Source organism: Lithobates pipiens, unplaced genomic scaffold, assembly GCF_037356315.1.
Source record: "Lithobates pipiens isolate NorthernLeopardFrog02 unplaced genomic scaffold, aLitPip1_a1.2 Scaffold_18, whole genome shotgun sequence".
In the NCBI taxonomy this organism is placed as follows: domain Eukaryota; kingdom Metazoa; phylum Chordata; class Amphibia; order Anura; family Ranidae; genus Lithobates; species Lithobates pipiens.
In genome coordinates, this window is record NW_027507758.1 from 206,487,206 (window position 1) to 206,513,904 (window position 26,699).

A 26,699-nucleotide genomic window follows, 5' to 3' on the forward strand; every position below is an offset into this window, starting at 1 on the left:
GGAGAATTATAGCTACTCCCACACAGCTCTGAGGAGAATTATATATATTCCCACACAGCTCAGAGGAGAATTATAGCTAGTCCCACAGAGCTCTGAGGAGAATTATAGATACTCCCAAATAGCTCTGAGGAGAATTATAGATAGTCTTACAGAGCTCTAAGGAAAATTATAGCTACTCCCACACAGCTCTGAGGAGAATTATATATATTCCCACACAGCTCAGAGGAGAATTATAGGTAGTCCCACACAGTTTTGAGGAGAATTATAGCTCCTCTCACACAGCTCTGAGGAGAATTATAGATAGACCCACATAGCTCTGAGGGGAATTATAGCTAGTCCCACACAGCTCTGAGGGTAGTTATAGCTACTCCCACACAGCTCTGAGGAGAATTATACATAGTACCACACAGCTCTGAGAATTATAGCTAGTCCCACATAGCTCTGAGTAGAATTTTAGGTAGTCCCACACAGCTCTGAGGATAGTTATAGCTAGTCCCACACAGCTCTGAGGAGAATTATAGGTAGTCCCACACAGCTCTTAGGATAATTATAGGTAGTCCCACACAGCTCTGAAGGGAATTATAGCTAGTTCCACACAGCTCTGAGGAGAATTATAGGTAGTCCCACACAGCTCTGAGGAGAGTTATAGCTACTCCCACAAAGCTCTGAGGGGAATTATAGCTAGTCCCACACAGCGCTGAGGAGAATTATAGATAGTCCCACACAGCGCTGAGGAGAATTATAGATAGTCCCACACAGCTCTGAGGAGAATTAAAGGTAGTCCCACACAGCTCTAAGGAAAATTATAGATAGCCCCACACAGCTATGAGGAGAATTATAGCTAGTCCCACACAGCTCTGAGGAGAATTATAGCTACTCCCACATAGCTCTGCGGAGAATTATAGATTGTCTTACAAAGCTTTAAGGAGAATTATAGCTACTCCCACACAGCTCTGAGGAGAATTATATATATTCCCACACAGCTCATAGGAGAATTATAGCTAGTCCCACACAGTTCTGAGGGGAATTATAGATAGTCCCACACAGCACTGAGGAGAATTATAGCTCCTCCCACACAGCTCTGATGAGAATTATAGATACACCCACAAAGCTCTGAGAGGAACTATAGCTAGTCCCACACAGCTCTGAGGGGAGTTATAGTTACTCCCACACAGCTCTGAGTAGAACTATAGGTAGTCCCACACAGCTCTGAGGATAGTTATAGCTAATCCCACACAGCTCTGAGAGGAATTATAACTAGTCCCACACAGCTCTGAGGGGAAATATAGGTAGTCCAACACAGCTCTGAGCATTATAGATAATCCCACATAGTTCTGAGTAGAATTATAGGTAGTCCCACACAGCTCTGAGGATAGTTATAGCTAGTCCCACACAGCTCTGAGGAGAATTATAGGTAGTCCCACACAGCTCTGAGGAGAAATATAGCTACTCCCACAAAGCTCTGAGGGGAATTATAGCTAGTCCCACACAGCTCTGAGGAGAATTATAGATAGTCCCACACAGCTCTGAGGAGAATTATAGCTTCTCCCACACAGCTCTGAGGAGAATTATAGGTAGTCCCACACAGCTCTGAGGAGAATTATAGATAGCCCCATAGAGCTCTGAGGAGAATTATAGATACTCCCAAATATCTCTGAGGAGAATTATAGATAGTCTTACAAAGCTCTAAGGAAAATTATAGCTACTCCCACACAGCTCTGAGGAGAATTATATATATTCCCACACAGCTCAGAGGAGAATTATAGCTAGTCCCACACAGTTTTGAGGAGAATTATAGCTCCTCCCACACAGCTCTGAGGAGAATTATAGATAGACCCACATAGCTCTGAGGGGAATTATAGCTAGTCCCACACAGCTCTGAGAGGAGTTATAGCTACTCCCACACAGCTCTGAGTAGAATTATAGGTAGTCCCACACAGCTCTGAGGATAGTTAAAGCTAGTCCCACACAGCTCTGAGGAGAATTATAGGTAGTCCCGCACAGCTCTGAGGAGAATTATAGATAGAACCCCACAGCTCTGAGAAATATAGCGAGTCCCACATAGCTCTGAGGAAAATTATAGGTAGTCCCACACAGCTCTGAGGATAGATATAGCTAGTCCCACACAGCTCTGAGGAGAATTATAGATAGTCCCACACAGCTCTTAGGATAATTATAGGTAGTCCCACACAGCTCTAAGAATTATAGCTAGTCCCACATAGCACTGAGGGGAATTATAGGTAGTCCCAAACAGCTCTGAAGGGAATTATAGCTGGTCCCACACAACTCTGAGCAGAATTATAGGTAGTCCCACACAGCTCTGAGGAGAATTATAGATACTCCCACAAAGCTCTTAGGGGAATTATAGCTAGTCCCACACAGCTCTGAGGAGAATTATAGATAGTCCCACACAGCTCTGAGGAGAATTATAACTACTCCCACACAGCTCTGAGGAGAATTATAGCTACTCCCACACAGCTCTGAGGAGAATTATAGGTAGTACCACACAGCTCTGAGGAGAATTATAGATAGCCCCACACAGCTCAGAGGAGAATTATAGCTAGTCCCACACAGCTCTGAGGAGAATTATAGTTAGACCCACATAGCTCTGAGGGGAATTATAGCTAGTCCCACACAGCTCTGAGGGGAGTTATAGCTACTCCCACACAGCTCTTAGGAGAATTATACATAGTACCACACAGCTCTGAGAATTATAGCTAGTCCCACATAGCTCTGAGTAGAATTATAGGTAGTCCCACACAGCTCTGAGGATAGTTATAGCTAGTCCCACACAGATCTGAGGAGAATTATAGGTAGTCCCACACAGCTCTTAGGATAATTATAGGTAGTCCCACACAGCTCTAAGATTTATAGCTATTCCCACATAGCACTGAGGGGGAATTATAGGTAGTCCCAAACAGCTCTGAATGGAATTATAGCTAGTTCCACACAGCTCTGAGGAGAATTATAGGTAGTCCCACACAGCTCTGAGGAGAGTTATAGCTACTCCCACAAAGCTCTGAGGGGAATTATAGGTAGTCCCACACAGCTCAAAGGAAAATTATAGATAGCCCCACACAGCTATGAGGAGAATTATAGCTAGTCCCACATAGCTCTGAGGAGAATTATAGCTAGTCCCACACAGCTCTGAGGAGAATTATAGCTACTCCCACATAGCTCTGCGGAGAATTATAGATTGTCTTACAAAGCTCTAAGGAGAATTATAGCTACTCCCACACAGCTCTGAGGAGAATTATATATATTCCCACACAGCTCAGAGGAGAATTATAGCTAGTCCCACAGAGCTCTGAGGAGAATTATAGATACTCCCAAATAGCTCTGAGGAGAATTATAGATAGTCTTACAGAGCTCTAAGGAACATTATAGCTACTCCCACACAGCTCTGAGGAGAATTATATATATTCCCACACAGCTCAGAGGAGAATTATAGGTAGTCCCACACAGTTTTGAGGAGAATTATAGCTCCTCTCACACAGCTCTGAGGAGAATTATAGATAGACCCACATAGCTCTGAGGGGAATTATAGCTAGTCCCACACAGCTCTGAGGGGAGTTATAGCTACTCCCACACAGCTCTGAGGAGAATTATACATAGTACCACACAGCTCTGAGAATTATAGCTAGTCCCACATAGCTCTGAGTAGAATTTTAGGTAGTCCCACACAGCTCTGAGGATAGTTATAGCTAGTCCCACACAGCTCTGAGGAGAATTATAGGTAGTCCCACACAGCTCTTAGGATAATTATAGGTAGTCCCACACAGCTCTAAGATTTATAGCTTTTCCCACATAGCACTGAGGGGAATTATAGGTAGTCCCAAACATCTCTGAAGGGAATTATAGCTAGTTCCACACAGCTCTGAGGAGAATTATAGGTAGTCCCACACAGCTCTGAGGAGAGTTATAGCTACTCCCACAAAGCTCTGAGGGGAATTATAGCTAGTCCCACACAGCGCTGAGGAGAATTATAGATAGTACCACACAGCGCTGAGGAGAATTATAGATAGTCCCACACAGCTCTGAGGAGAATTATAGGTAGTCCCACACAGCTCAAAGGAAAATTATAGATAGCCCCACACAGCTATGAGGAGAATTATAGCTAGTCCCACATAGCTCTGAGGAGAATTATAGCTAGTCCCACACAGCTCTGAGGAGAATTATAGCTACTCCCACATAGCTCTGCGGAGAATTATAGATTGTATTACAAAGCTCTAAGGAGAATTATAGCTACTCCCACACAGCTCTGAGGAGAATTATATATATTCCCACACAGCTCAGAGGAGAATTATAGCTAGTCCCACAGAGCTCTGAGGAGAATTATAGATACTCCCAAATAGCTCTGAGGAGAATTATAGATAGTCTTACAGAGCTCTAAGGAACATTATAGCTACTCCCACACAGCTCTGAGGAGAATTATATATATTCCCACACAGCTCAGAGGAGAATTATAGGTAGTCCCACACAGTTTTGAGGAGAATTATAGCTCCTCTCACACAGCTCTGAGGAGAATTATAGATAGACCCACATAGCTCTGAGGGGAATTATAGCTAGTCCCACACAGCTCTGAGGGGAGTTATAGCTACTCCCACACAGCTCTGAGGAGAATTATACATAGTACCACACAGCTCTGAGAATTATAGCTAGTCCCACATAGCTCTGAGTAGAATTTTAGGTAGTCCCACACAGCTCTGAGGATAGTTATAGCTAGTCCCACACAGCTCTGAGGAGAATTATAGGTAGTCCCACACAGCTCTTAGGATAATTATAGGTAGTCCCACACAGCTCTAAGATTTATAGCTTTTCCCACATAGCACTGAGGGGAATTATAGGTAGTCCCAAACATCTCTGAAGGGAATTATAGCTAGTTCCACACAGCTCTGAGGAGAATTATAGGTAGTCCCACACAGCTCTGAGGAGAGTTATAGCTACTCCCACAAAGCTCTGAGGGGAATTATAGCTAGTCCCACACAGCGCTGAGGAGAATTATAGATAGTACCACACAGCGCTGAGGAGAATTATAGATAGTCCCACACAGCTCTGAGGAGAATTAAAGGTAGTCCCACACAGCTCTAAGGAAAATTATAGATAGCCCCACACAGCTATGAGGAGAATTATAGCTAGTCCCACACAGCTCTGAGGAGAATTATAGCTACTCCCACATAGCTCTGCGGAGAATTATAGATTGTCTTACAAAGCTCTAAGGAGAATTATAGCTACTCCCACACAGCTCTGAGGAGAATTATATATATTCCCACACAGCTCATAGGAGAATTATAGCTAGTCCCACACAGTTCTGAGGGGAATTATAGATAGTCCCACACAGCACTGAGGAGAATTATAGCTCCTCCCACACAGCTCTGATGAGAATTATAGATACACCCACAAAGCTCTGAGAGGAACTATAGCTAGTCCCACACAGCTCTGAGGGGAGTTATAGTTACTCCCACACAGCTCTGAGTAGAATTATAGGTAGTCCCACACAGCTCTGAGGATAGTTATAGCTAATCCCACACAGCTCTGAGAGGAATTATAACTAGTCCCACACAGCTCTGAGGGGAAATATAGGTAGTCCAACACAGCTCTGAGAATTATAGATAATCCCACATAGTTCTGAGTAGAATTATAGGTAGTCCCACACAGCTCTGAGGATAGTTATAGCTAGTCCCACACAGCTCTGAGGAGAATTATAGGTAGTCCCACATAGCTCTTAGGATAATTACAGGTAGTCCCACACAGCTCTAAGAATTATAGCTAGTCCCACATAGCACTGAAGGGAATTAAAGGTAGTCCCAAACAGCTCTGAAGGGAATTATAGGTAGTCCCACACAGCTCTGAGGAGAATTATAGGTAGTCCCACACAGCTCTGAGGAGAATTATAGCTACTCCCACAAAGCTCTGAGGGGAATTATAGCTAGTCCCGCACAGCTCTGAGGAGAATTATAGATAGTCCCACACAGCTCTGAGGAGAATTATAGCTTCTCCCACACAGCTCTGAGGAGAATTATAGGTAGTCCCACACAGCTCTGAGGAGAATTATAGATAGCCCCACAGAGCTCTGAGGAGAATTATAGATACTCCCAAATATCTCTGAGGAGAATTATAGATAGTCTTACAAAGCTCTAAGGAAAATTATAGCTACTCCCACACAGCTCTGAGGAGAATTATATATATTCCCACACAGCTCAGAGGAGAATTATAGCTAGTCCCACACAGTTTTGAGGAGAATTATAGCTTCTCCCACACAGCTCTGAGGAGAATTATAGATAGACCCACATAGCTCTGAGGGGAATTATAGCTAGTCCCACACAGCTCTGAGAGGAGTTATAGCTACTCCCACACAGCTCTGAGTAGAATTATAGGTAGTCCCACACAGCTCTGAGGATAGTTAAAGCTAGTCCCACACAGCTCTGAGGAGAATTATAGGTAGTCCCCCACAGCTCTGAGGAGAATTATAGATAGTACCCCATAGCTCTGAGAAATATAGCTAGTCCCACATAGCTCTGAGGAAAACTATAGGTAGTCCCACACAGCTCTGAGGATAGTTATAGCTAGTCCCACACAGCTCTGAGGAGAATTATAGGTAGTCCCACACAGCTCTTAGGATAATTATAGGTAGTCCCACACAGCTCTAAGAATTATAGCTAGTCCCACATAGCACTGAGGGGAATTATAGGTAGTCCCAAACAGCTCTGAAGGGAATTATAGCTGGTCCCACACAACTCTGAGGAGAATTATAGGTAGTCCCACACAGCACTGAGGAGAATTATAGATACTCCCACAAAGCTCTTAGGGGAATTATAGCTAGTCCCACACAGCTCTGAGGAGAATTATAGATAGTCCCACACAGCTCTGAGGAGAATTATAACTACTCCCACACAGCTCTGAGGAGAATTATAGCTACTCCCACACAGCTCTGAGGAGAATTATAGGTAGTACCACACAGCTCTGAGGAGAATTATAGATAGCCCCACACAGCTCAGAGGAGAATTATAGCTAGTCCCACACAGCTCTGAGGAGAATTATAGATAGACCCACATAGCTCTGAGGGGAATTATAGCTAGTCCCACACAGCTCTGAGGGGAGTTATAGCTACTCCCACACAGCTCTGAGGAGAATTATAGGTAGTCCCACACAGCTCTGAGGAGAATTATACATAGTACCACATAGCTCTGAGTAGAATTATAGGTAGTCCCACACAGCTCTGAGGATAGTTATAGCTAGTCCCACACAGCTCTGAGGAGAATTATAGGTAGTCCCACACAGCTCTTAGGATAATTATAGGTAGTCCCACACAGCTCTAAGATTTATAGCTATTCCCACATAGCACTGAGGGGGAATTATAGGTAGTCCCAAACAGCTCTGAAGGGAATTATAGCTAGTTCCACACAGCTCTGAGGAGAATTATAGGTAGTCCCTCACAGCTCTGAGGAGAGTTATAGCTACTCCCACAAAGCTCTGAGGGGAATTATAGCTAGTCCCACTCAGCGCTGAGGATAATTATAGATAGTCCCACACAGCGCTGAGGAGAATTATAGATAGTCCCACACAGCTCTGAGGAGAATTATAGGTAGTCCCACACAGCTCAAAGGAAAATTATAGATAGCCCCACACAGCTATGAGGAGAATTATAGCTAGTCCCACATAGCTCTGAGGAGAATTATAGCTAGTCCCACACAGCTCTGAGGAGAATTATAGCTACTCCCACATAGCTCTGCGGAGAATTATAGATTGTCTTACAAAGCTCTAAGGAGAATTATAGCTACTCCCACACAGCTCTGAGGAGAATTATATATATTCCCACACAGCTCAGAGGAGAATTATAGCTAGTCCCACAGAGCTCTGAGGAGAATTATAGATACTCCCAAATAGCTCTGAGGAGAACTATAGATAGTCTTACAGAGCTCTAAGGAAAATTATAGCTACTCCCACACAGCTCTGAGGAGAATTATATATATTCCCACACAGCTCAGAGGAGAATTATAGGTAGTCCCACACAGTTTTGAGGAGAATTATAGCTCCTCTCACACAGCTCTGAGGAGAATTATAGATAGACCCACATAGCTCTGAGGGGAATTATAGCTAGTCCCACACAGCTCTGAGGGGAGTTATAGCTACTCCCACACAGCTCTGAGGAGAATTATACATAGTACCACACAGCTCTGAGAATTATAGCTAGTCCCACATAGCTCTGAGTAGAATTATAGGTAGTCCCACACAGCTCTGAGGATAGTTATAGCTAGTCCCACACAGCTCTGAGGAGAATTATAGGTAGTCCCACAGAGCTCTAAGATTTATAGCTATTCCCACATAGCACTGAAGGGAATTATAGGTAGTCCCAAACAGCTCTGAAGGGAAATTATAGCCAGTTCCACACAGCTCTGAGGGGAATTATAGGTAGTCCCACACATATCTGAGGGGAATTATACGTAGTCCCACACAGCTCTGAGGTTTCAGAGCTCTGAGGGGAATAATAGGTAGTCCCACACAGCTCTGAGGGGAATTATAGCTAGTCCCACACAGCTCTCAGGAGAATTATAGCTAGTCCCACACAGCTCTGAGGTGAATTATTGCTAGTCCCACAAAGCTCTGAGGGGAATTATAGCTAGTCCCACAAAGCTCTGAGGAGAATTATAGCTTGTCCTACACAGCTCTGCGGGGAATTATAGCTAGTCCCACACAGCTCTGAGGGGAATTATAGCTAATCAAACACAGCTCTGAGGAGAATTATAGGTAGTCCCACACAGCTCTGAAGGGAATTATAGCTAGTCCCACACAGGTCTGAGGGGACACAGCTCTGAGGGGAATTATAGATAGTCCCACACAGCTCTGAGGGGAATTATAGCTAGTCCCACACAGCTCTGAGGGGAATTATAGGTAGTCCCACACATATCTGAGGGGAGTTATAGCAAGTCCCACACAGCTCTGAGGGGAATTAAAGCTAGTCCCACACAGCTCTGAGGGGAATTATAGAAAGTCCCACACAGCTCTGAGGGGAATTATAGGTAGTCCCACACAGCTCTGGAGGGAATTATAGCAAGTTCCACACATCTCTTAGTGGAATTATAGCTAGTCCCACGCAGCTCTAAGGGGAATTATAGGTATTCCCACACAGCTCTTAGGGGAATTAGAGGTAGTCCCACACAGCTCTGAGGGGAATTATAGCTAGTCCCACACAGGTCTGAGGGGACACAGCTCTGAGGGGAATTATAGGTAGTCCCACACAGCTCTGAGGGGAATTATAGCTAGTCCCACACAGCTCTGAGGGGAATTAGAGGTAGTCCCACACAGCTCTGAGGGGAATTATAGCTAGTCCCACACAGGTCTGAGGGGACACAGCTCTGAGGGGAATTATAGGTAGTCCCACACAGCTCTGAGGGGAATTATAGCTAGTCCCACACAGCTCTGAGGTGAATTATTGCTAGTCCCACATAGCTCTGAGGGGAATTATACGTAGTCCCACACAGCCATGATGGGAATTATGGGTAGTCCCACACATATCTGAGGGGAATTATAGGTAGTCCCACACAGCTCTGAGGAGACACAGCTCTGAGGGGAATTATAGGTAGTCCCACACAGCTCTGAGGGGAATTATAGGTATTCCCACACAGCTCTGAGGGGAATTATAGGTAGTCCCACACAGCTCTGAGGAGAATTATAGGTAGTCCCACACAGCTCTTAGGAGAATTATAGGTAGTCCCACACAGCTCTGAGGGGGAATTATAGCCAGTCCTACACATCTCAGAGGGGAATTATAGCTAGTCCCACACATATCTGAGGGGAATTATAGGTAGTCCCACACAGCTCTGAGGGGACACAGCTCTGAGAGGAATTATAGGTAGTCACACACAGCTCTGAGGGGAATTATAGCTAGTCCCATGCCGCTCTGAGGGGAATTATAGCTAGTCCCACAAAGCTCTGAGGGGAATTATTGGTAGTCCCACACAGCTCTGAGTGGAATTATTGCTAGTCCCACGCAGCTCTGAGGGGAATTATAGCTAGTCCCACACGGCTGTGAGGAGAATTATAGGTAGTCCCACACAGATCTGAGGAGAATAATATCTATTCCCACACAGATCTGAGGGGAATTATAGCTTGTCCCACACAGCTCTGAGGGGACACAGCTCTATGGGGAATTATATATAGTCCCACACAGCTCTGTGGGGAATTATATCTAGTCCCACACAGCTCTGAGTTGAACTAGAGGTAGTCCCACACAGCTCTGAGCGTAATTATAGCTAGTCCCACACAGCTATTAGGGGAATTATAGCTAGTCCCACACAGCTCTGAGGGTAATTATAGCTAGTCCCACACAGCTCTGAGGGCAATTATAGCTTGTCCCACATAGCTCTGAGGAGAATTATAGTTAATCCCACACAGCTCTGAGAGGAATTATAACTAGTCCCACATAGCTCGGAGGGGAATTATAGCTGGTCCCACACAGCTCTAAAGGGAATTATAGGTAGTCCCACACACAGAGGCGGCTCTCTAATTAGGCAAATTAGGCGATTGCCTAAGGCCCCACAGTCTTAAGGGCCTCGCAATCGAGTAATTTGCCTGTAAATAATCCAGTGGCAGCAAGTGCGGGGAGCGGGACAGTAGAGTCCGCTAGGTGGCGCAGCGGCTGGATGACAGACGGCATGAGGGCGGCATGTCCATGTGGGACCCTCACTTGAGCTTCTCTCTTGTGCCGCTCACCAGACCTCTCCTCCGCACCTGCCAGTGCCTCCTATTTGGTTCTGGAGTCGGAGCGGGGTGTTTCTGAAAAACTACCCAGCTGGATAGTCCCACCATGAGTGTGAAGAGGGAGGAACTCTTATGCTGCCGACCAGAGCAAAGGTGAGTGCCCGTGCCGTGCAGCCTTCCCTGTGTGTCTGAATAGGAGGAGCGGTGGGGAGACTGCACATAGATAGTGGAATTGATTTTTACATATTAATCCATACAGCCGCTGAATGTCTGCAGGGAGGAGAGGAGGAGAAGTGATCATTCAGCAGTTGCATGAAGGAATATGGAAAAATCAATTCCACTATCTATGTGCAGTCTCCCCACCGCTCCTCCTATCTAACTTTTCCCCGTTCTCTCCGGCCCCTCCGTGCGCTCCCTGGCTCCACCCCTCCGTGCGCTCCCTGGCCCCGCCCCTCCTGCTCTCCAGCCCCCTTTGTGCTCCCTGGCTCCGCCCCTCCTGCTCTCCAGCCAATTCTTGTCCTCCCTGGCTCCACCCCCATTTCGCCAGCACCCCCTGCTCTCCAATTCTTTCTGCTTCCCCTCTCAAGCTCCCCCCCAGCACTCTCCACCCCCCACCCTTAGCACTATCTGGCCCCCAGCACTCTCCACCCTACACCACCTGCGGCTCTCTCTTGCCCCCATCACTCTCCACCCCCAGCACTCTCTGGCCCCCAGCACTCTCCAGCCCCCACCCCCAGCACTCTCTGGCCCCCAGCACTCTCCAGCCCCCACCCCCAGCACTCTCTGGCCCCCAGCACTCTCCAGCCCCCACCCCCAGCACTCTCTGGCCCCAGCACTCTCCGCCCCCCACCCCCCAGCACGCAATGCCCCCGCCCCCCAGTACTCCCTGGCCCCCAGCACTCTCCGCCCCCCAACCCCCAGCATTCTCTGGCCCCCAGCACCTTCCAGCCCCCACCCCCCAGCACTCTCTGGTCCCCACCCCCCAGCATTCTCTGGTCCCCACCCCCCAGCACTCTCTGGTCCCCACCCCCCAGCACACTCTGGTCCCCACCCCCCAGCACTCTCTGGTCCCCAGCACTCTCTGGTCCCCACCCCCCAGCACTCTCCGGTCCCCACCCCCCAGCACTCTCCGGTCCCCACCCCCCAGCACTCTCCGGTCCCCACCCCCCAGCACTCTACAGCTCCTCCCTGCTCTTTTCCCCCCCAGGGACTGCAGACAGGGACAGATCTCTAGATCTCTCTCTCCCCCTTTCCCTCACCCTCTCTTTCTCACCTCCCCCTCTCTCTCTCTTACCCCTCTATCCCCCTCTATCTTTCTCCCCCCTCTCTCTTACCCCCTCTCCCCCTCTCTCCCTCCCCCTCTCTCTCTTACCCCCCTCTCCCTCCTACCCCCCTCTCCCTCCCCCCCTCTCTCTCTCTCTCTCTCTCTCTCTCACCACACTCCTCTCTCTTACCCCTTCCCACCCCTTTCTCTCTCCCTTCCCTTCTCTCCATTCCCTCCCTTCCCTCCATTCCCTCCATTCCCTCCATTCCCTCCCTTCCCTCCCTTCCCTCCCTTCTCTCCCTTCTCTCCCTTCCCTCCCTCCCTTCCCTCCCTTCCCTCCCTTCTCTCCCTTCCCTCCCCTCCCTCGCTCTCTCCCTTCCCCCCCTCTCTCCCTTCCCCCCCTCTCTCCCCTTCCCCCCCTCTCTCCCCTTCCTTCCCTTCCTCTCTCCCTCCCTCCCTTCCTCTCTCCCCTCCTCCCTCTCTCCGTTCCCTCTATCCCCCCTTCCCTTCCTCCCTCCCTCTCTCCCTCTCTCCCTCCCTCCCTCTCTCCCTTCCTCCCTCTCTCCCTTGCTTCCCTCTCTCCCTTGCTTCCCTCTCTCCCTCCGCTTCCCTCTATCCCTCCGCTTCCCTCTCTCCCTCCGCTTCCCTCTCTCCCTCCGCTTCCCTCCCTCTCTCCTCCCTCTCCCTTCCTCTCTCCCCTCCTCCCTCTCTCCGTTCCCTCTATCCCCCCTTCCCTTCCTCCCTCCCTCTCTCCCTCCCTCCCTTCCTCTCTCCCCTCCTCCCTCTCTCCGTTCCCTCTATCCCCCCTTCCCTTCCTCCCTCCCTCTCTCCCTCCCTCCCTCTCTCCCTTCCTCCCTTGCTTCACTCTCTCCCTTGCTTCCCTCTCTCCCTTGCTTCCCTCTCTCCCTCCGCTTCCCTCTCTCCCTCCGCTTCCCTCTCTCCCTCCGCTTCCCTCCCTCTCTCCTCCCTCTCCCTTCCTCTCTCCCCCTCCCTTCCCTCCTTCTCTTCTCTCTTCCTTCCCTCTCTATCTCCCTTCCTTCCCTCTCTATCTCACTTCCTTCCCTCTCTATCTCACTTCCTTCCCTCCCTCTCTCCCTTCCTTCCCTCCCTCTCTCCCCTCCCTTCCTTCCCTCTCTCTCCCTTCCCTCTCTCTCCCCTCCCTTCCTTCCCTCCCTCCCTCCCCTCCCTTCCCTCCCTCTCTCCCCTCCCTCCCTTCCTTCCCTCTCTCTCTTCTCCCTTCCTTCTCTCTCTCTCTTCTCCCTTCCTTCCCTCTCTCTCTTCTCCCTTCCTTCCCTCTCTCTCTTCTCCCTTCCTTCCCTCTCTCTCTTCTCCCTTCCTTCCCTCTCTCTCTTCTCCCTTCCTTCCCTCCCTTTCTTCTCCCTTCCTTCCCTCCCTCTCTTCTCCCTTCCTTCCCTCCCTCTCTTCTCCCTTCCTTCCCTCCCTCTCTTCTCCCTTCCTTCCCTCCCTCTCTCCTTCCCTCTCTCTTCCCTTCCTTCCCTCCCTCTCTTCTCCCTTCCTTCCCTCCCTCTCTCCTTCCCTCTCTCCTCCCTTCCTTCCCTCCCTCTCTCCTCCCTTCCTTCCCTCTCTCCTCCCTTCCTTCCCTCTCTCCCTTCCTTCCCTCTCTCTCTCCTTCCCTCTCTCTCTCCTTCCCTCTCTCTCTCCTTCCCTCTCTCCTCCCTTCCTTCCCTCCCTCTCTCCTTCCCTCTCTCCTCCCTTCCTTCCCTCCCTCTCTCCTCCCTTCCTTCCCTCCCTCTCTCCTCCCTTCCTTCCCTCCCTCTCTTCCCCCTTTCTTCCCCCTTTCTTCCCCCTTTCCTTCCCCCTTCCTTCCCCCTTTCTTCCCCCTTTCTTCCCCCTTTCTTCCCCCTTTCTTCCCCCTTTCTTCCCCCTTTCTTCCCCCTTTCTTCCCCCTTTCTTCCCCCTTTCTTCCCCCTTTCTTCCCCCTTTCTTCCCCCTTTCTTCCCCCTTCCTTCCCTCTTCCTTCCCTCTTCCTTCCCCCTTCCTTCCCCCTTCCTTCCCTCTCCTCCCCTCCCTCTCTCCTCCCTCTCCTCCCTCTCTCTCCCCCACCCCTCCTCTCCTCTTTCCACCTCTCTCTCCCCCTTTTGTGCACCCTTTATCTACCCCCCTCTCTGCCTCCCTCTCGGTCACCCACTCTCCCTCTCACTCACAATGTCTTTCTCCCCTCCCCCTCTCTATCTTTCCCTCCCCCTATCTCTAACAATCTCTCGCTCCCCCTCCCCTCTCTCACCCCTCCTCTCTGTCTCCCTTCCCCTCTCTTGCTCCCCCTGCACTGTGCTGGGATCCCCCCACTCTACTTCCTCTGCGGATGTGGAATGGCTCAGTGACAACCCCTCCCCATTCTCCCAAGACACAGGAAATTCTTAGAGGGGTTGTCACCTTGGTGGGCCCCAGATGTTTTAATGGCTGCATATGTCTGATGGGTGAGGAGAGTGCCCTGGAAGTGGTGCAGATGAACTGTTTGCTAGATCGGTGCATCTTTTTGCAGCCATTTTTATTGCTTGAATTTTTTTCCCATTATGGGCGTGATTGGGGCCTCATGTGTAAGTTTCGCCTAAGGCCTCACAAATCCTAGAGCCGCCTCTGCCCACACAGCTCTGAGGGGATTTTTAGCTAGTCCCACACAGCTCTGAGAGGAATTATAAGTAGTCCCACACATATCTGAGGGGAATTATAGGTAGTCCCACACAGCTCTGAGGGGAATTATAGCTAGTCCCATACAGCTCTGAGGGGAATTATAGCTAGTCCCACAAAGCTCTGAGGGGAATTATAGGTAGTCCCACACAGCTCTGAGGGGAATTATAGGTAGTCCCACACATGTCTGAGGGGAATTATAGGTAGTCCCACACAGCTCTGAGGGGACACAGCTCTGAGTGGAATTATAGGTAGTCCCACACAGCTCTGAGGGGAATTATAGGTAGTCCCACACAGCTCTGAGCAGAATTATAGCTAGTCCCACACAGCTCTGAGGAGAATTATAGCTAGTCCCACACAGCTCTGAAGAGAATTATTGCTAGTCCCACAAAGCTCTGAGGGGAATTATAGGTAGTCCCACACAGCTCTGAGGGGAATTATAGGTAGTCCCGCACAGCTGTGAGGGGACACAGCTCTGAGGGGAATTATAGCCAGTCCCACACAGCTCTGAGGGGAATTATAGGTAGTCCCACATAGCTCTGAGGGGAATTATAGCTAGTCCCACACAGCTCTGAGGGGAATTTTAGCTAGTCCCACATAGCTTTGAAGAGAATTATAGCTAGTCCCACACAGCTCTGAGGGGAATTTTAGCTGGTTCCACACAGCTTTGAAGAGAATTATAGCTAGTCCCACACAGCTCTGAGGGGAATAATAGATAGTCCCACACAGCTCTGAGGAGAATTATAGCTCCTCCCACACAGCTCTCAGGGGAATTATAGCTAGTCCCACAAAGCTCTAAGGGGAATTATAGGTAGTCCCACATGGCTCTGGGGGGAATTATAGCTAGTCCTACACAGCTCTGAGAAGAATTATAAGTAGTCCCACACATATCTGAGAGGAATTATAGGTAGTCCCACACAGCTCTGAGGGGACACAGCTCTTAGGGGAATTATAGGTAGTCACACACAGCTCTGAGGGGAATTATAGCTAGTCCCATACAGCTCTGAGGGGAATTATAGCTAGTCCTACAAAGCTCTGAGGAGAGTTATAGCTAGTCCCACACAGCTCTGAGGAGAATTATTGCTAGTCCCACAATGCTCTGAGGGGAATTATAGGTAGTCCCATACAGCTCTGAGGGGAATTATAGGTAGTCCCACACATATCTGAGGGGAATTATAGGTAGTCCCGCACAGCTCTGAGGGGACACAGCTCTGAGGGGAATTATAGGAAGTCCCACACAGCTCTGAGGGGAATTATAGGTAGTCCCACACAGCTCTGAGGACAATTATAGGTAGTCCCACACAGCTCTGAGGGAAATTATAGCCAGTTACACACAGCTCTGAGGGGAATTATAGCTATTCCCACATAGCTCTGAGGGGAATTATAGCTAGTCCCACACAGCTCTGAGGAGAATTGTAGCTAGTCCCACACAGATCTGAGGGGAATTAAAGGTAGTCCCACACAGCTCTTAGGGGACACAGCTCTGTGGGGAATTAAAGGTAGTCCCACACATATCTGAGTGGAATTATAGCTAGTCCTACACAGCTCTGAGGGGAATTATAGCTAGTCCCACACAGTTCTGAGGAGAATTATAGCTAATCCCACAGAGCTCTGAGGGGAATTATAGCTAGTCCCACACAGCTCTGAGGGGAATTATAGCTAGTCCCACACAGGTCTGAGGGGACACAGCTCTGAGGGGAATTATAGGTAGTCCCACACAGCTCTGAGGAGAATTATAGCTAGTCCCACACAGCTCTGAGGGGAATTATAGGTAGTCCCACACATATCTGAGGGGAGTTATAGGTAATTCCACACAGCTCTTGGGGGGAATTATAGCAAGTCCCACACAGCTCTGAGTGGAATTAAAGCTAGTCCCACACAGCTCTGAGGGGAATTATAGCAAGTCCCACACAGCTCTGAGGGGAATTATAGGTAGTCCCACACAGCTCTAAGGGGAATTATAGCTAGTCCCACAAGGCTGTGAGGAGAATTATAGGTAGTCCCACACAGATCTGAGGGGAATTATAGGTAGTCCCACACAGCTCTGTGGGAAATGATAGCTAGTCCTACATAGCTCTGAGGGGAATTAGAGGTAGTACCACACAGCTCTGAGGGGAATTATAGCTAGTCCCACACAGCTCTGAGGGGAATTATAGCTAGTCCTACACAGCTCTGAGGGGAATTATAGCTAGTCCTACACAGCTCTGAGGGGAATTATAGGTAGTGCCACACAGCTCTGAGGAGAATTATAGCTTGTCCCACACAACAATGAGGAGAATAATAGCTAATCCCACACAGCTCTGGGGGGAATTATAACTAGCCCCACACAGCTCGGAGGGGAATTATAGCTAGTCCCACACAGCTCTGAGGGGAATTATAGCTAGTCTTACCTTATACAGCTCTGAGGGGAATTATAGCTAGTCCCACACAGCTCTGAGGGGAATTATAGCTAATCCCACACAACTTTGAAGAGAATTATAGCTAGTCCCACACAGCTCTGAGGGGAATTTTAGCTAGTTCCACACAGCTCTGAGGGGAATTATAGCTAGTCCCACACAGCTCTGAGGGGAATTATAGGTAGTCACACACAGCTCTGAGGGGAATTATAGCTAGTCCCATACAGCTCTGAGGGGAATTATAGCTAGTCCTACAAAGCTCTGAGGAGAGTTATATCTAGTCCCACACAGCTCTGAGGAGAATTATTGCTAGTCCCACAAAGCTCTGAGGGGAATTATAGGTAGTCCCATACAGCTCTGAGGGGAATTATAGGTAGTCCCACACATATCTGAGGGGAATTATATGTAGTCCCGCACAGCTCTGAGGGGACACAGCTCTGAGGGGAATTATAGGAAGTCCCACACAGCTCTGAGGGGAATTATAGGTAGTCCCACACAGCTCTGAGGAGAATTATAGGTAGTCCCACACAGCTCTGAGGGAAATTATAGCCAGTTCCACACAGCTCTGAGGGGAATTATAGCTAGTCCCACATAGCTCTGAGGGGAATTATAGCTAGTCCCACACAGCTCTGAGGGGAATTATAGGTAGTTCCACACAGCTCTTGGGGGGAATTATAGCAAGTCCCACACAGCTCTGAGTGGAATTATAGCTAGTCCCACACAGCTGAGGGGAATTATAGCTAGTCCCACAGAGCTCTGAGGGGAATTATAGGTAGTCCCATAAAGCTCTAAGGGGAATTATAGGTAGTTCCACACATATCTGAGGGGAATTATAGGTAGTCCCACACAGCTCTGAGGTTGCAGAGCTCTGAGGGGAATTATAGGTAGTCCCACACAGCTCTGAGGGGAATTATAGCTAGTCCCACACAGCTCTGAGGAGAATTATAGCTAGTCCCACACAGCTCTGAGGTGAATTATTGCTAGTCTCACAAAGCTCTGAGATGAATTATAGGTAGTCCCACACCGCTCTGTGGGGAATTATAGCTAGTCCCACACAGCTCTGAGGGGAATTAGAGGTAGTCCCACACAGCTCTGAGGGGAATTATAGCTAGTCCCACAAAGCTATGAGGGGAATTATAGCTAGTCCTACACAGCTCTGAGGGGAATAATTGCTAGTCCCACAAAGCTCTGAGGGGAATTATAGCTAGTCCCACACAGCTCTGAGGGGAATTTTAGCTAGTCCCACACAGCTCTGAGGGGAATTATAGGTAGTCCCACACATATCTGAGGGGAGTTATAGGTAATTCCACACAGCTCTTGGGGGGAATTATAGCAAGTCCCACACAGCTCTGAGTGGAATTAAAGCTAGTCCCACACAGCTCTGAGGGGAATTATAGCAAGTCCCACACAGCTCTGAGGGGAATTATAGGTAGTCCCACATGGCTCTGGGGGGCATTATAGCTAGTCCCACATGGCTCTGGGGGGAATTATAGCTAGTCCCACACAGCTCTGAGAAGAATTATAAGTAGTCCCACACAGCTCGGAGGGGAATTATAGCTAGACCCACACAGCTCTGAGGGGAATTATAGCTAGTCTTACCTTATACAGCTCTGAGGGGAATTATAGCTAGTCCCACACAGCTCTGAGGGGAATTATAGCTAATCCCACACAACTTTGAAGAGAATTATAGCTAGTCCCACACAGCTCTAAGGGGAATTTTAGCTGGTTCCACACAGCGTTGAAGAGAATTATAGCTAGTCCCACACAGCTCTGAGGGGAATAATAGGTAGTCCCACACAGCTCTGAGGAGAATTATAGCTCTTCCCACACAGCTCTCAGGGGAATTATAGCTAGTCCCACAAAGCTCTAAGGGGAATTATAGGTAGTCCCACATGGCTCTGGGGGGAATCATAGCTAGTCCTACACAGCTCTGAGAAGAATTATAAGTAGTCCCACACATATCTGAGAGGAATTATAGGTAGTCCCACACAGCTCTGAGGGGACACAGCTCTGAGGGGAATTATAGGTAGTCACACACAGCTCTGAGGGGAATTATAGCTAGTCCCATACAGCTCTGAGGGGAATTATAGCTAGTCCTACAAAGCTCTGAGGAGAGTTATATCTAGTCCCACACAGCTCTGAGGAGAATTATTGCTAGTCCCACAAAGCTCTGAGGGGAATTATAGGTAGTCCCATACAGCTCTGAGGGGAATTATAGGTAGTCCCACACATATCTGAGGGGAATTTTAGGTAGTCCCGCACAGCTCTGAGGAGAATTATAGGTAGTCCCACACAGCTCTGAGGGAAATTATAGCCAGTTCCGCACAGCTCTGAGGGGAATTATAGCTAGTCCCACATAGCTCTGAGGGGAATTATAGCTAGTCCCACACAGCTCTGAGGGGAATTATAGGTAGTTCCACACAGCTCTTGGGGGGAATTATAGCAAGTCCCACACAGCTCTGAGTGGAATTATAGCTAGTCCCACACAGCTGAGGGGAATTATAGCTAGTCCCACAGAGCTCTGAGGGGAATTATAGGTAGTCCCATAAAGCTCTAAGGGGAATTATACGTAGTTCCACACATATCTGAGGGGAATTATAGGTAGTCCCACACAGCTTTGAGGTTACAGAGCTCTGAGGGGAATTATAGGTAGTCCCACACAGCTCTGAGGTTACAGAGCTCTGAGGGGAATTATAGGTAGTCCCACACAGCTCTGAGGGGAATTATAGCTAGTCCCACACAGCTCTGAGGAGAATTATAGCTAGTCCCACACAGCTCTGAGGTGAATTATTGCTAGTCTCACAAAGCTCTGAGAGGAATTATAGGTAGTCCCACACCGCTCTGTGGGGAATTATAGCTAGTCCCACACAGCTCTGAGGGGAATTAGAGGTAGTCCCACACAGCTCTGAGGGGAATTATAGCTAGTCCCACAAAGCTATGAGGGGAATTATAACTAGTCCTACACAGCTCTGAGGGGAATAATTGCTAGTCCCACAAACCTCTGAGGGGAATTATAGCTAGTCCCACACAGCTCTGAGGGGAATTTTAGCTAGTCCCACACAGCTTTGAAGAGAATTATAGCTAGTCCCACACAGCTCTGAGGGGAATTTTAGCTAGTCCCACACAGCTTTGAAGAGAATTATAGCTAGTCCCACACATCTCTGAGGGGAATAATAGGTAGTCCCACAGAGCTCTGAGGAGAATTATAGCTCCTCCCACACAGCTCTCAGGGGAATTATAGGTAGTCCCACATGGCTCTGGGGGGCATTATAGCTAGTCCCACATGGCTCTGGGGGGAATTATAGCTAGTCCCACACAGTTCTGAGAAGAATTATAAGTAGTCCCACACATATCTGAGGGGAATTATAGGTAGTCCCACACAGCTCTGACGGGACACAGCTCTGAGGGGAATTATAGGTAGTCACACACAGCTCTGAGGGGAATTATAGCTAGTCCCATACAGCTCTGAGGGGAATTATAGCTAGTCCTACAAAGCTGAGGAGAATTATAGCTAGTCCCACACAGCTCTGAGGAGAGTTATAGCTAGTCCCACACAGCTCTGAGGAGAATTATTGCTAGTCCCACAAAGCTCTGAGGGGAATTATAGCTAGTCCCACACAGCTCTGAGGTGAATTATTGCTAGTCCCACAAAGCTCTGGGGGGAATTATAGCTAGTCCCACACAGCTCTGAGGAGAATTATAGCTAGTCCTACACAGCTCTGGGGGGAATTATAGCTAGTCCCACACAGCTCTGAGGGGAATTATAGCTAATCCCACACAGCTCTGAGGAGAATTATAGGTAGACTCACACAGCTCTGAGGGGAATTATAGCTAGTCCCACACAGCTCTGAGGGGAATTATAGCAAGTCCCACACAGCTCTGAGTGGAATTAAAGCTAGTCCTAGACAGCTCTGAGGGGAATTATAGCAAGTCCCACACAGCTCTGAGGGGAATTATAGGTAGTCCCACACAGCTCTGGAGGGAATTATAGCAAGTTCCACAGAGCTCTGAGTGGAATAATAGCTAGTCCCATGCAGCTCTAAGGGGAATTATAGGTAGTCCCACACAGCTCCTAGGGGACACACTCTGTGGGGAATTTTAGGTAGTCCCACACAGCTCTGAGGGGAATTATAGGTAGTCCCACACAGCTATGAGGGGAATTATAGCTAGTCCTACACATCTCTGAGGGGAATTATAGCTAGTCCTACACAGCTCTGAGGGGAATTATAGCTAGTCCTACACAGCTCTTAGGGGAATTATAGCTATTCCCACACAGCTCTGAGGGGAATTATAGCTAGTCCCACACAGCTCTGTGGAGAATTATAGCTAGTCCCACACAGCTCTGAGGTGAATTATTGCTAGTCCCACATAGCTCTGAGGGGAATTATAGGTAGTCCCACACAGCCCTGAGGGGAAATATGGGTAGTCCCACACATATCTGATGGGAATTATAGGTAGTCCCACACAGCTCTGAGGGGACACAGCTCTGAGGGGAATTATTGGTAGTCCCACACAGCTCTGAGGGGAATTAAAGGTAGTCCCACACAGCTCTGAGGGGAATTATAGGTAGTCCCACACAGCTCTGAGGGGAATTATAGGTAGTCCCACACAGCTCTGAGGGGAATTATTGCTAGTCCCACAAAGCTCTGAGGGGAATTATAGCTAGTCCCACACAGCTCTGAGGTGAATTATTGCTAGTCCCACAAAGCTCTGGGGGGAATTATAGCTAGTCCCACACAGCTCTGAGGAGAATTATAGCTAGTCCTACACAGCTCTGGGGGGAATTATAGCTAGTCCCACACAGCTCTGAGGGGAATTATAGCTAATCCCACACAGCTCTGAGGAGAATTATAGGTAGACTCACACAGCTCTGAGGGGAATTATAGCTAGTCCCACACAGCTCTGAGGGGAATTATAGCAAGTCCCACACAGCTCTGAGTGGAATTAAAGCTAGTCCTAGACAGCTCTGAGGGGAATTATAGCAAGTCCCACACAGCTCTGAGGGGAATTATAGGTAGTCCCACACAGCTCTGGAGGGAATTATAGCAAGTTCCACAGAGCTCTGAGTGGAATTATAGCTAGTCCCATGCAGCTCTAAGGGGAATTATAGGTAGTCCCACACAGCTCCTAGGGGACACACTCTGTGGGGAATTTTAGGTAGTCCCACACAGCTATGAGGGGAATTATAGCTAGTCCTACACATCTCTGAGGGGAATTATAGCTAGTCCTACACAGCTCTGAGGGGAATTATAGCTAGTCCTACACAGCTCTTAGGGGAATTATAGCTATTCCCACACAGCTCTGAGGGGAATTATAGCTAGTCCCACACAGCTCTGTGGAGAATTATAGCTAGTCCCACACAGCTCTGAGGTGAATTATTGCTAGTCCCACATAGCTCTGAGGGGAATTATAGGTAGTCCCACACAGCCCTGAGGGGAAATATGGGTAGTCCCACACATATCTGATGGGAATTATAGGTAGTCCCACACAGCTCTGAGGGGACACAGCTCTGAGGGGAATTATTGGTAGTCCCACACAGCTCTGAGGGGAATTAAAGGTAGTCCCACACAGCTCTGAGGGGAATTATAGGTAGTCCCACACAGCTCTGAGGGGAATTATAGGTAGTCCCACACAGCTCTGAGGAGAACTATAGGTAGTCCCACACAGCTCTTAGGAGAATTATAGGTAGTCCCACACAGCTCTGAGGGGAATTATAGCCAGTCCTACACAGCTCAGAGGGGAATTATAGCTAGTCCCACAGAGCTCTGACCAGAATTATAGGTAGTCCCACAGAGCTCTGACCGGAATTATAGCTAGTCCCACACGGCTGTGAGGAGAATTATAGGTAGTCCCACAGAGATCTGAGGAGAATAATAGCTACTCCCACACAAATATGAGGGGAATTATAGGTAGTCCCACACAGCTGTGAGGGGACACAGCTCTGTGGGGAATTATTGGTAGTCCCACACAGCTCTGTGGGGAATTATAGCTAGTCCCGCACAGCTCTGAGTTGAATTAGAGGTAGTCCCACACAGCTCTGAGGGAAATTATAGCCAGTTACACACAGCTCTGAGGGGAATTATAGCTATTCCCACATAGCTCTGAGGGGAATTATAGCTAGTCCCACACAGCTCTGAGGAGAATTGTAGCTAGTCCCACACAGATCTGAGGGGAATTAAAGGTAGTCCCACACAGCTCTTAGGGGACACAGCTCTGTGGGGAATTAAAGGTAGTCCCACACATATCTGAGTGGAATTATAGCTAGTCCTACACAGCTCTGAGGGGAATTATAGCTAGCTAATCCCACACAGTTCTGAGGAGAATTATAGCTAATCCCACAGAGCTCTGAGGGGAATTATAGCTAGTCCTACAAAGCTGAGGAGAATTATAGCTAGTCCCACACAGCTCTGAGGAGAGTTATAGCTAGTCCCACACAGCTCTGAGGAGAATTATTGCTAGTCCCACAAAGCTCTGAGGGGAATTATAGCTAGTCCCACACAGCTCTGAGGTGAATTATTGCTAGTCCCACAAAGCTCTGGGGGGAATTATAGCTAGTCCCACACAGCTCTGAGGAGAATTATAGCTAGTCCTACACAGCTCTGGGGGGAATTATAGCTAGTCCCACACAGCTCTGAGGGGAATTATAGCTAATCCCACACAGCTCTGAGGAGAATTATAGGTAGACTCACACAGCTCTGAGGGGAATTATAGCTAGTCCCACACAGCTCTGAGGGGAATTATAGCAAGTCCCACACAGCTCTGAGTGGAATTAAAGCTAGTCCTAGACAGCTCTGAGGGGAATTATAGCAAGTCCCACACAGCTCTGAGGGGAATTATAGGTAGTCCCACACAGCTCTGGAGGGAATTATAGCAAGTTCCACAGAGCTCTGAGTGGAATTATAGCTAGTCCCATGCAGCTCTAAGGGGAATTATAGGTAGTCCCACACAGCTCCTAGGGGACACACTCTGTGGGGAATTTTAGGTAGTCCCACACAGCTCTGAGGGGAATTATAGGTAGTCCCACACAGCTATGAGGGGAATTATAGCTAGTCCTACACATCTCTGAGGGGAATTATAGCTAGTCCTACACAGCTCTGAGGGGAATTATAGCTAGTCCTACACAGCTCTTAGGGGAATTATAGCTATTCCCACACAGCTCTGAGGGGAATTATAGCTAGTCCCACACAGCTCTGTGGAGAATTATAGCTAGTCCCACACAGCTCTGAGGTGAATTATTGCTAGTCCCACATAGCTCTGAGGGGAATTATATGTAGTCCCACACAGCCCTGAGGGGAAATATGGGTAGTCCCACACATATCTGATGGGAATTATAGGTAGTCCCACACAGCTCTGAGGGGACACAGCTCTGAGGGGAATTATTGGTAGTCCCACACAGCTCTGAGGGGAATTAAAGGTAGTCCCACACAGCTCTGAGGGGAATTATAGGTAGTCCCACACAGCTCTGAGGGGAATTATAGGTAGTCCCACACAGCTCTGAGGGGAATTATTGCTAGTCCCACAAAGCTCTGAGGGGAATTATAGCTAGTCCCACACAGCTCTGAGGTGAATTATTGCTAGTCCCACAAAGCTCTGGGGGGAATTATAGCTAGTCCCACACAGCTCTGAGGAGAATTATAGCTAGTCCTACACAGCTCTGGGGGGAATTATAGCTAGTCCCACACAGCTCTGAGGGGAATTATAGCTAATCCCACACAGCTCTGAGGAGAATTATAGGTAGACTCACACAGCTCTGAGGGGAATTATAGCTAGTCCCACACAGCTCTGAGGGGAATTATAGCAAGTCCCACACAGCTCTGAGTGGAATTAAAGCTAGTCCTAGACAGCTCTGAGGGGAATTATAGCAAGTCCCACACAGCTCTGAGGGGAATTATAGGTAGTCCCACACAGCTCTGGAGGGAATTATAGCAAGTTCCACAGAGCTCTGAGTGGAATTATAGCTAGTCCCATGCAGCTCTAAGGGGAATTATAGGTAGTCCCACACAGCTCCTAGGGGACACACTCTGTGGGGAATTTTAGGTAGTCCCACACAGCTCTGAGGGGAATTATAGGTAGTCCCACACAGCTATGAGGGGAATTATAGCTAGTCCTACACATCTCTGAGGGGAATTATAGCTAGTCCTACACAGCTCTGAGGGGAATTATAGCTAGTCCTACACAGCTCTTAGGGGAATTATAGCTATTCCCACACAGCTCTGAGGGGAATTATAGCTAGTCCCACACAGCTCTGTGGAGAATTATAGCTAGTCCCACACAGCTCTGAGGTGAATTATTGCTAGTCCCACATAGCTCTGAGGGGAATTATAGGTAGTCCCACACAGCCCTGAGGGGAAATATGGGTAGTCCCACACATATCTGATGGGAATTATAGGTAGTCCCACACAGCTCTGAGGGGACACAGCTCTGAGGGGAATTATTGGTAGTCCCACACAGCTCTGAGGGGAATTAAAGGTAGTCCCACACAGCTCTGAGGGGAATTATAGGTAGTCCCACACAGCTCTGAGGGGAATTATAGGTAGTCCCACACAGCTCTGAGGAGAACTATAGGTAGTCCCACACAGCTCTTAGGAGAATTATAGGTAGTCCCACACAGCTCTGAGGGGAATTATAGCCAGTCCTACACAGCTCAGAGGGGAATTATAGCTAGTCCCACAGAGCTCTGACCAGAATTATAGGTAGTCCCACAGAGCTCTGACCGGAATTATAGCTAGTCCCACACGGCTGTGAGGAGAATTATAGGTAGTCCCACAGAGATCTGAGGAGAATAATAGCTACTCCCACACAAATATGAGGGGAATTATAGGTAGTCCCACACAGCTGTGAGGGGACACAGCTCTGTGGGGAATTATTGGTAGTCCCACACAGCTCTGTGGGGAATTATAGCTAGTCCCGCACAGCTCTGAGTTGAATTAGAGGTAGTCCCACACAGCTCTGAGGAGAATTATAGCTAGTCCCCCAGAGCTCTAAGGAGAATTACAGCTAGTCCCACACAGTTCTTAGGAGAATTATTGCTAGTCCCACAAAGCTCTGAGGGGAATTATAGGTAGTCCCACACAGCTCTGAGGGGAATTTTAGCTAGTCCCATACAGCTTTGAAGAGAATTATAGCTAGTCCCACACAGCTATGAGGGGAATTATAGCTAGTCCCACACAGCTCTGAGGAGAATTATAGGTAGTCCCACACAGCTCTGAGGAGAATTAAAACTCCTCCCACACAGCTCTAAGGGGAATTATATCTAATCCCACACAGCTCTGAGGGGAATTATAGGTAGTCCCAGAGAGCTCTGGGGGGGAATTATAGCAAATCTCACACAGCTCTGAGTGGAATTATAGCTAGTCCCACACAGCTTTGAGGGAAATTATAGCTAGTCCCACACAGCTCTGAGGAGGATTGTAGCTAGTCCCACACAGATCTGAGGGGAATTAAAGATAGTCCCACACAGCTCTTAGGGGACACAGCTCTGTGGGGAATTAAAGGTAGTCCCACAAATCTCTGAGGGGAATTATAGCTAGTCCCACACAGCTATGAGGGGATTTATAGCTAGTCCTACACAGCTCTGAGGGGAATTATAGCTAACCCCACACAGCTCTGAGGGGAATTATAGCTAGTCCCACACAGCTCTGAGGGGAATTATAGCTAGTCCCACACAGGTCTGAGAGGACACAGCTCTC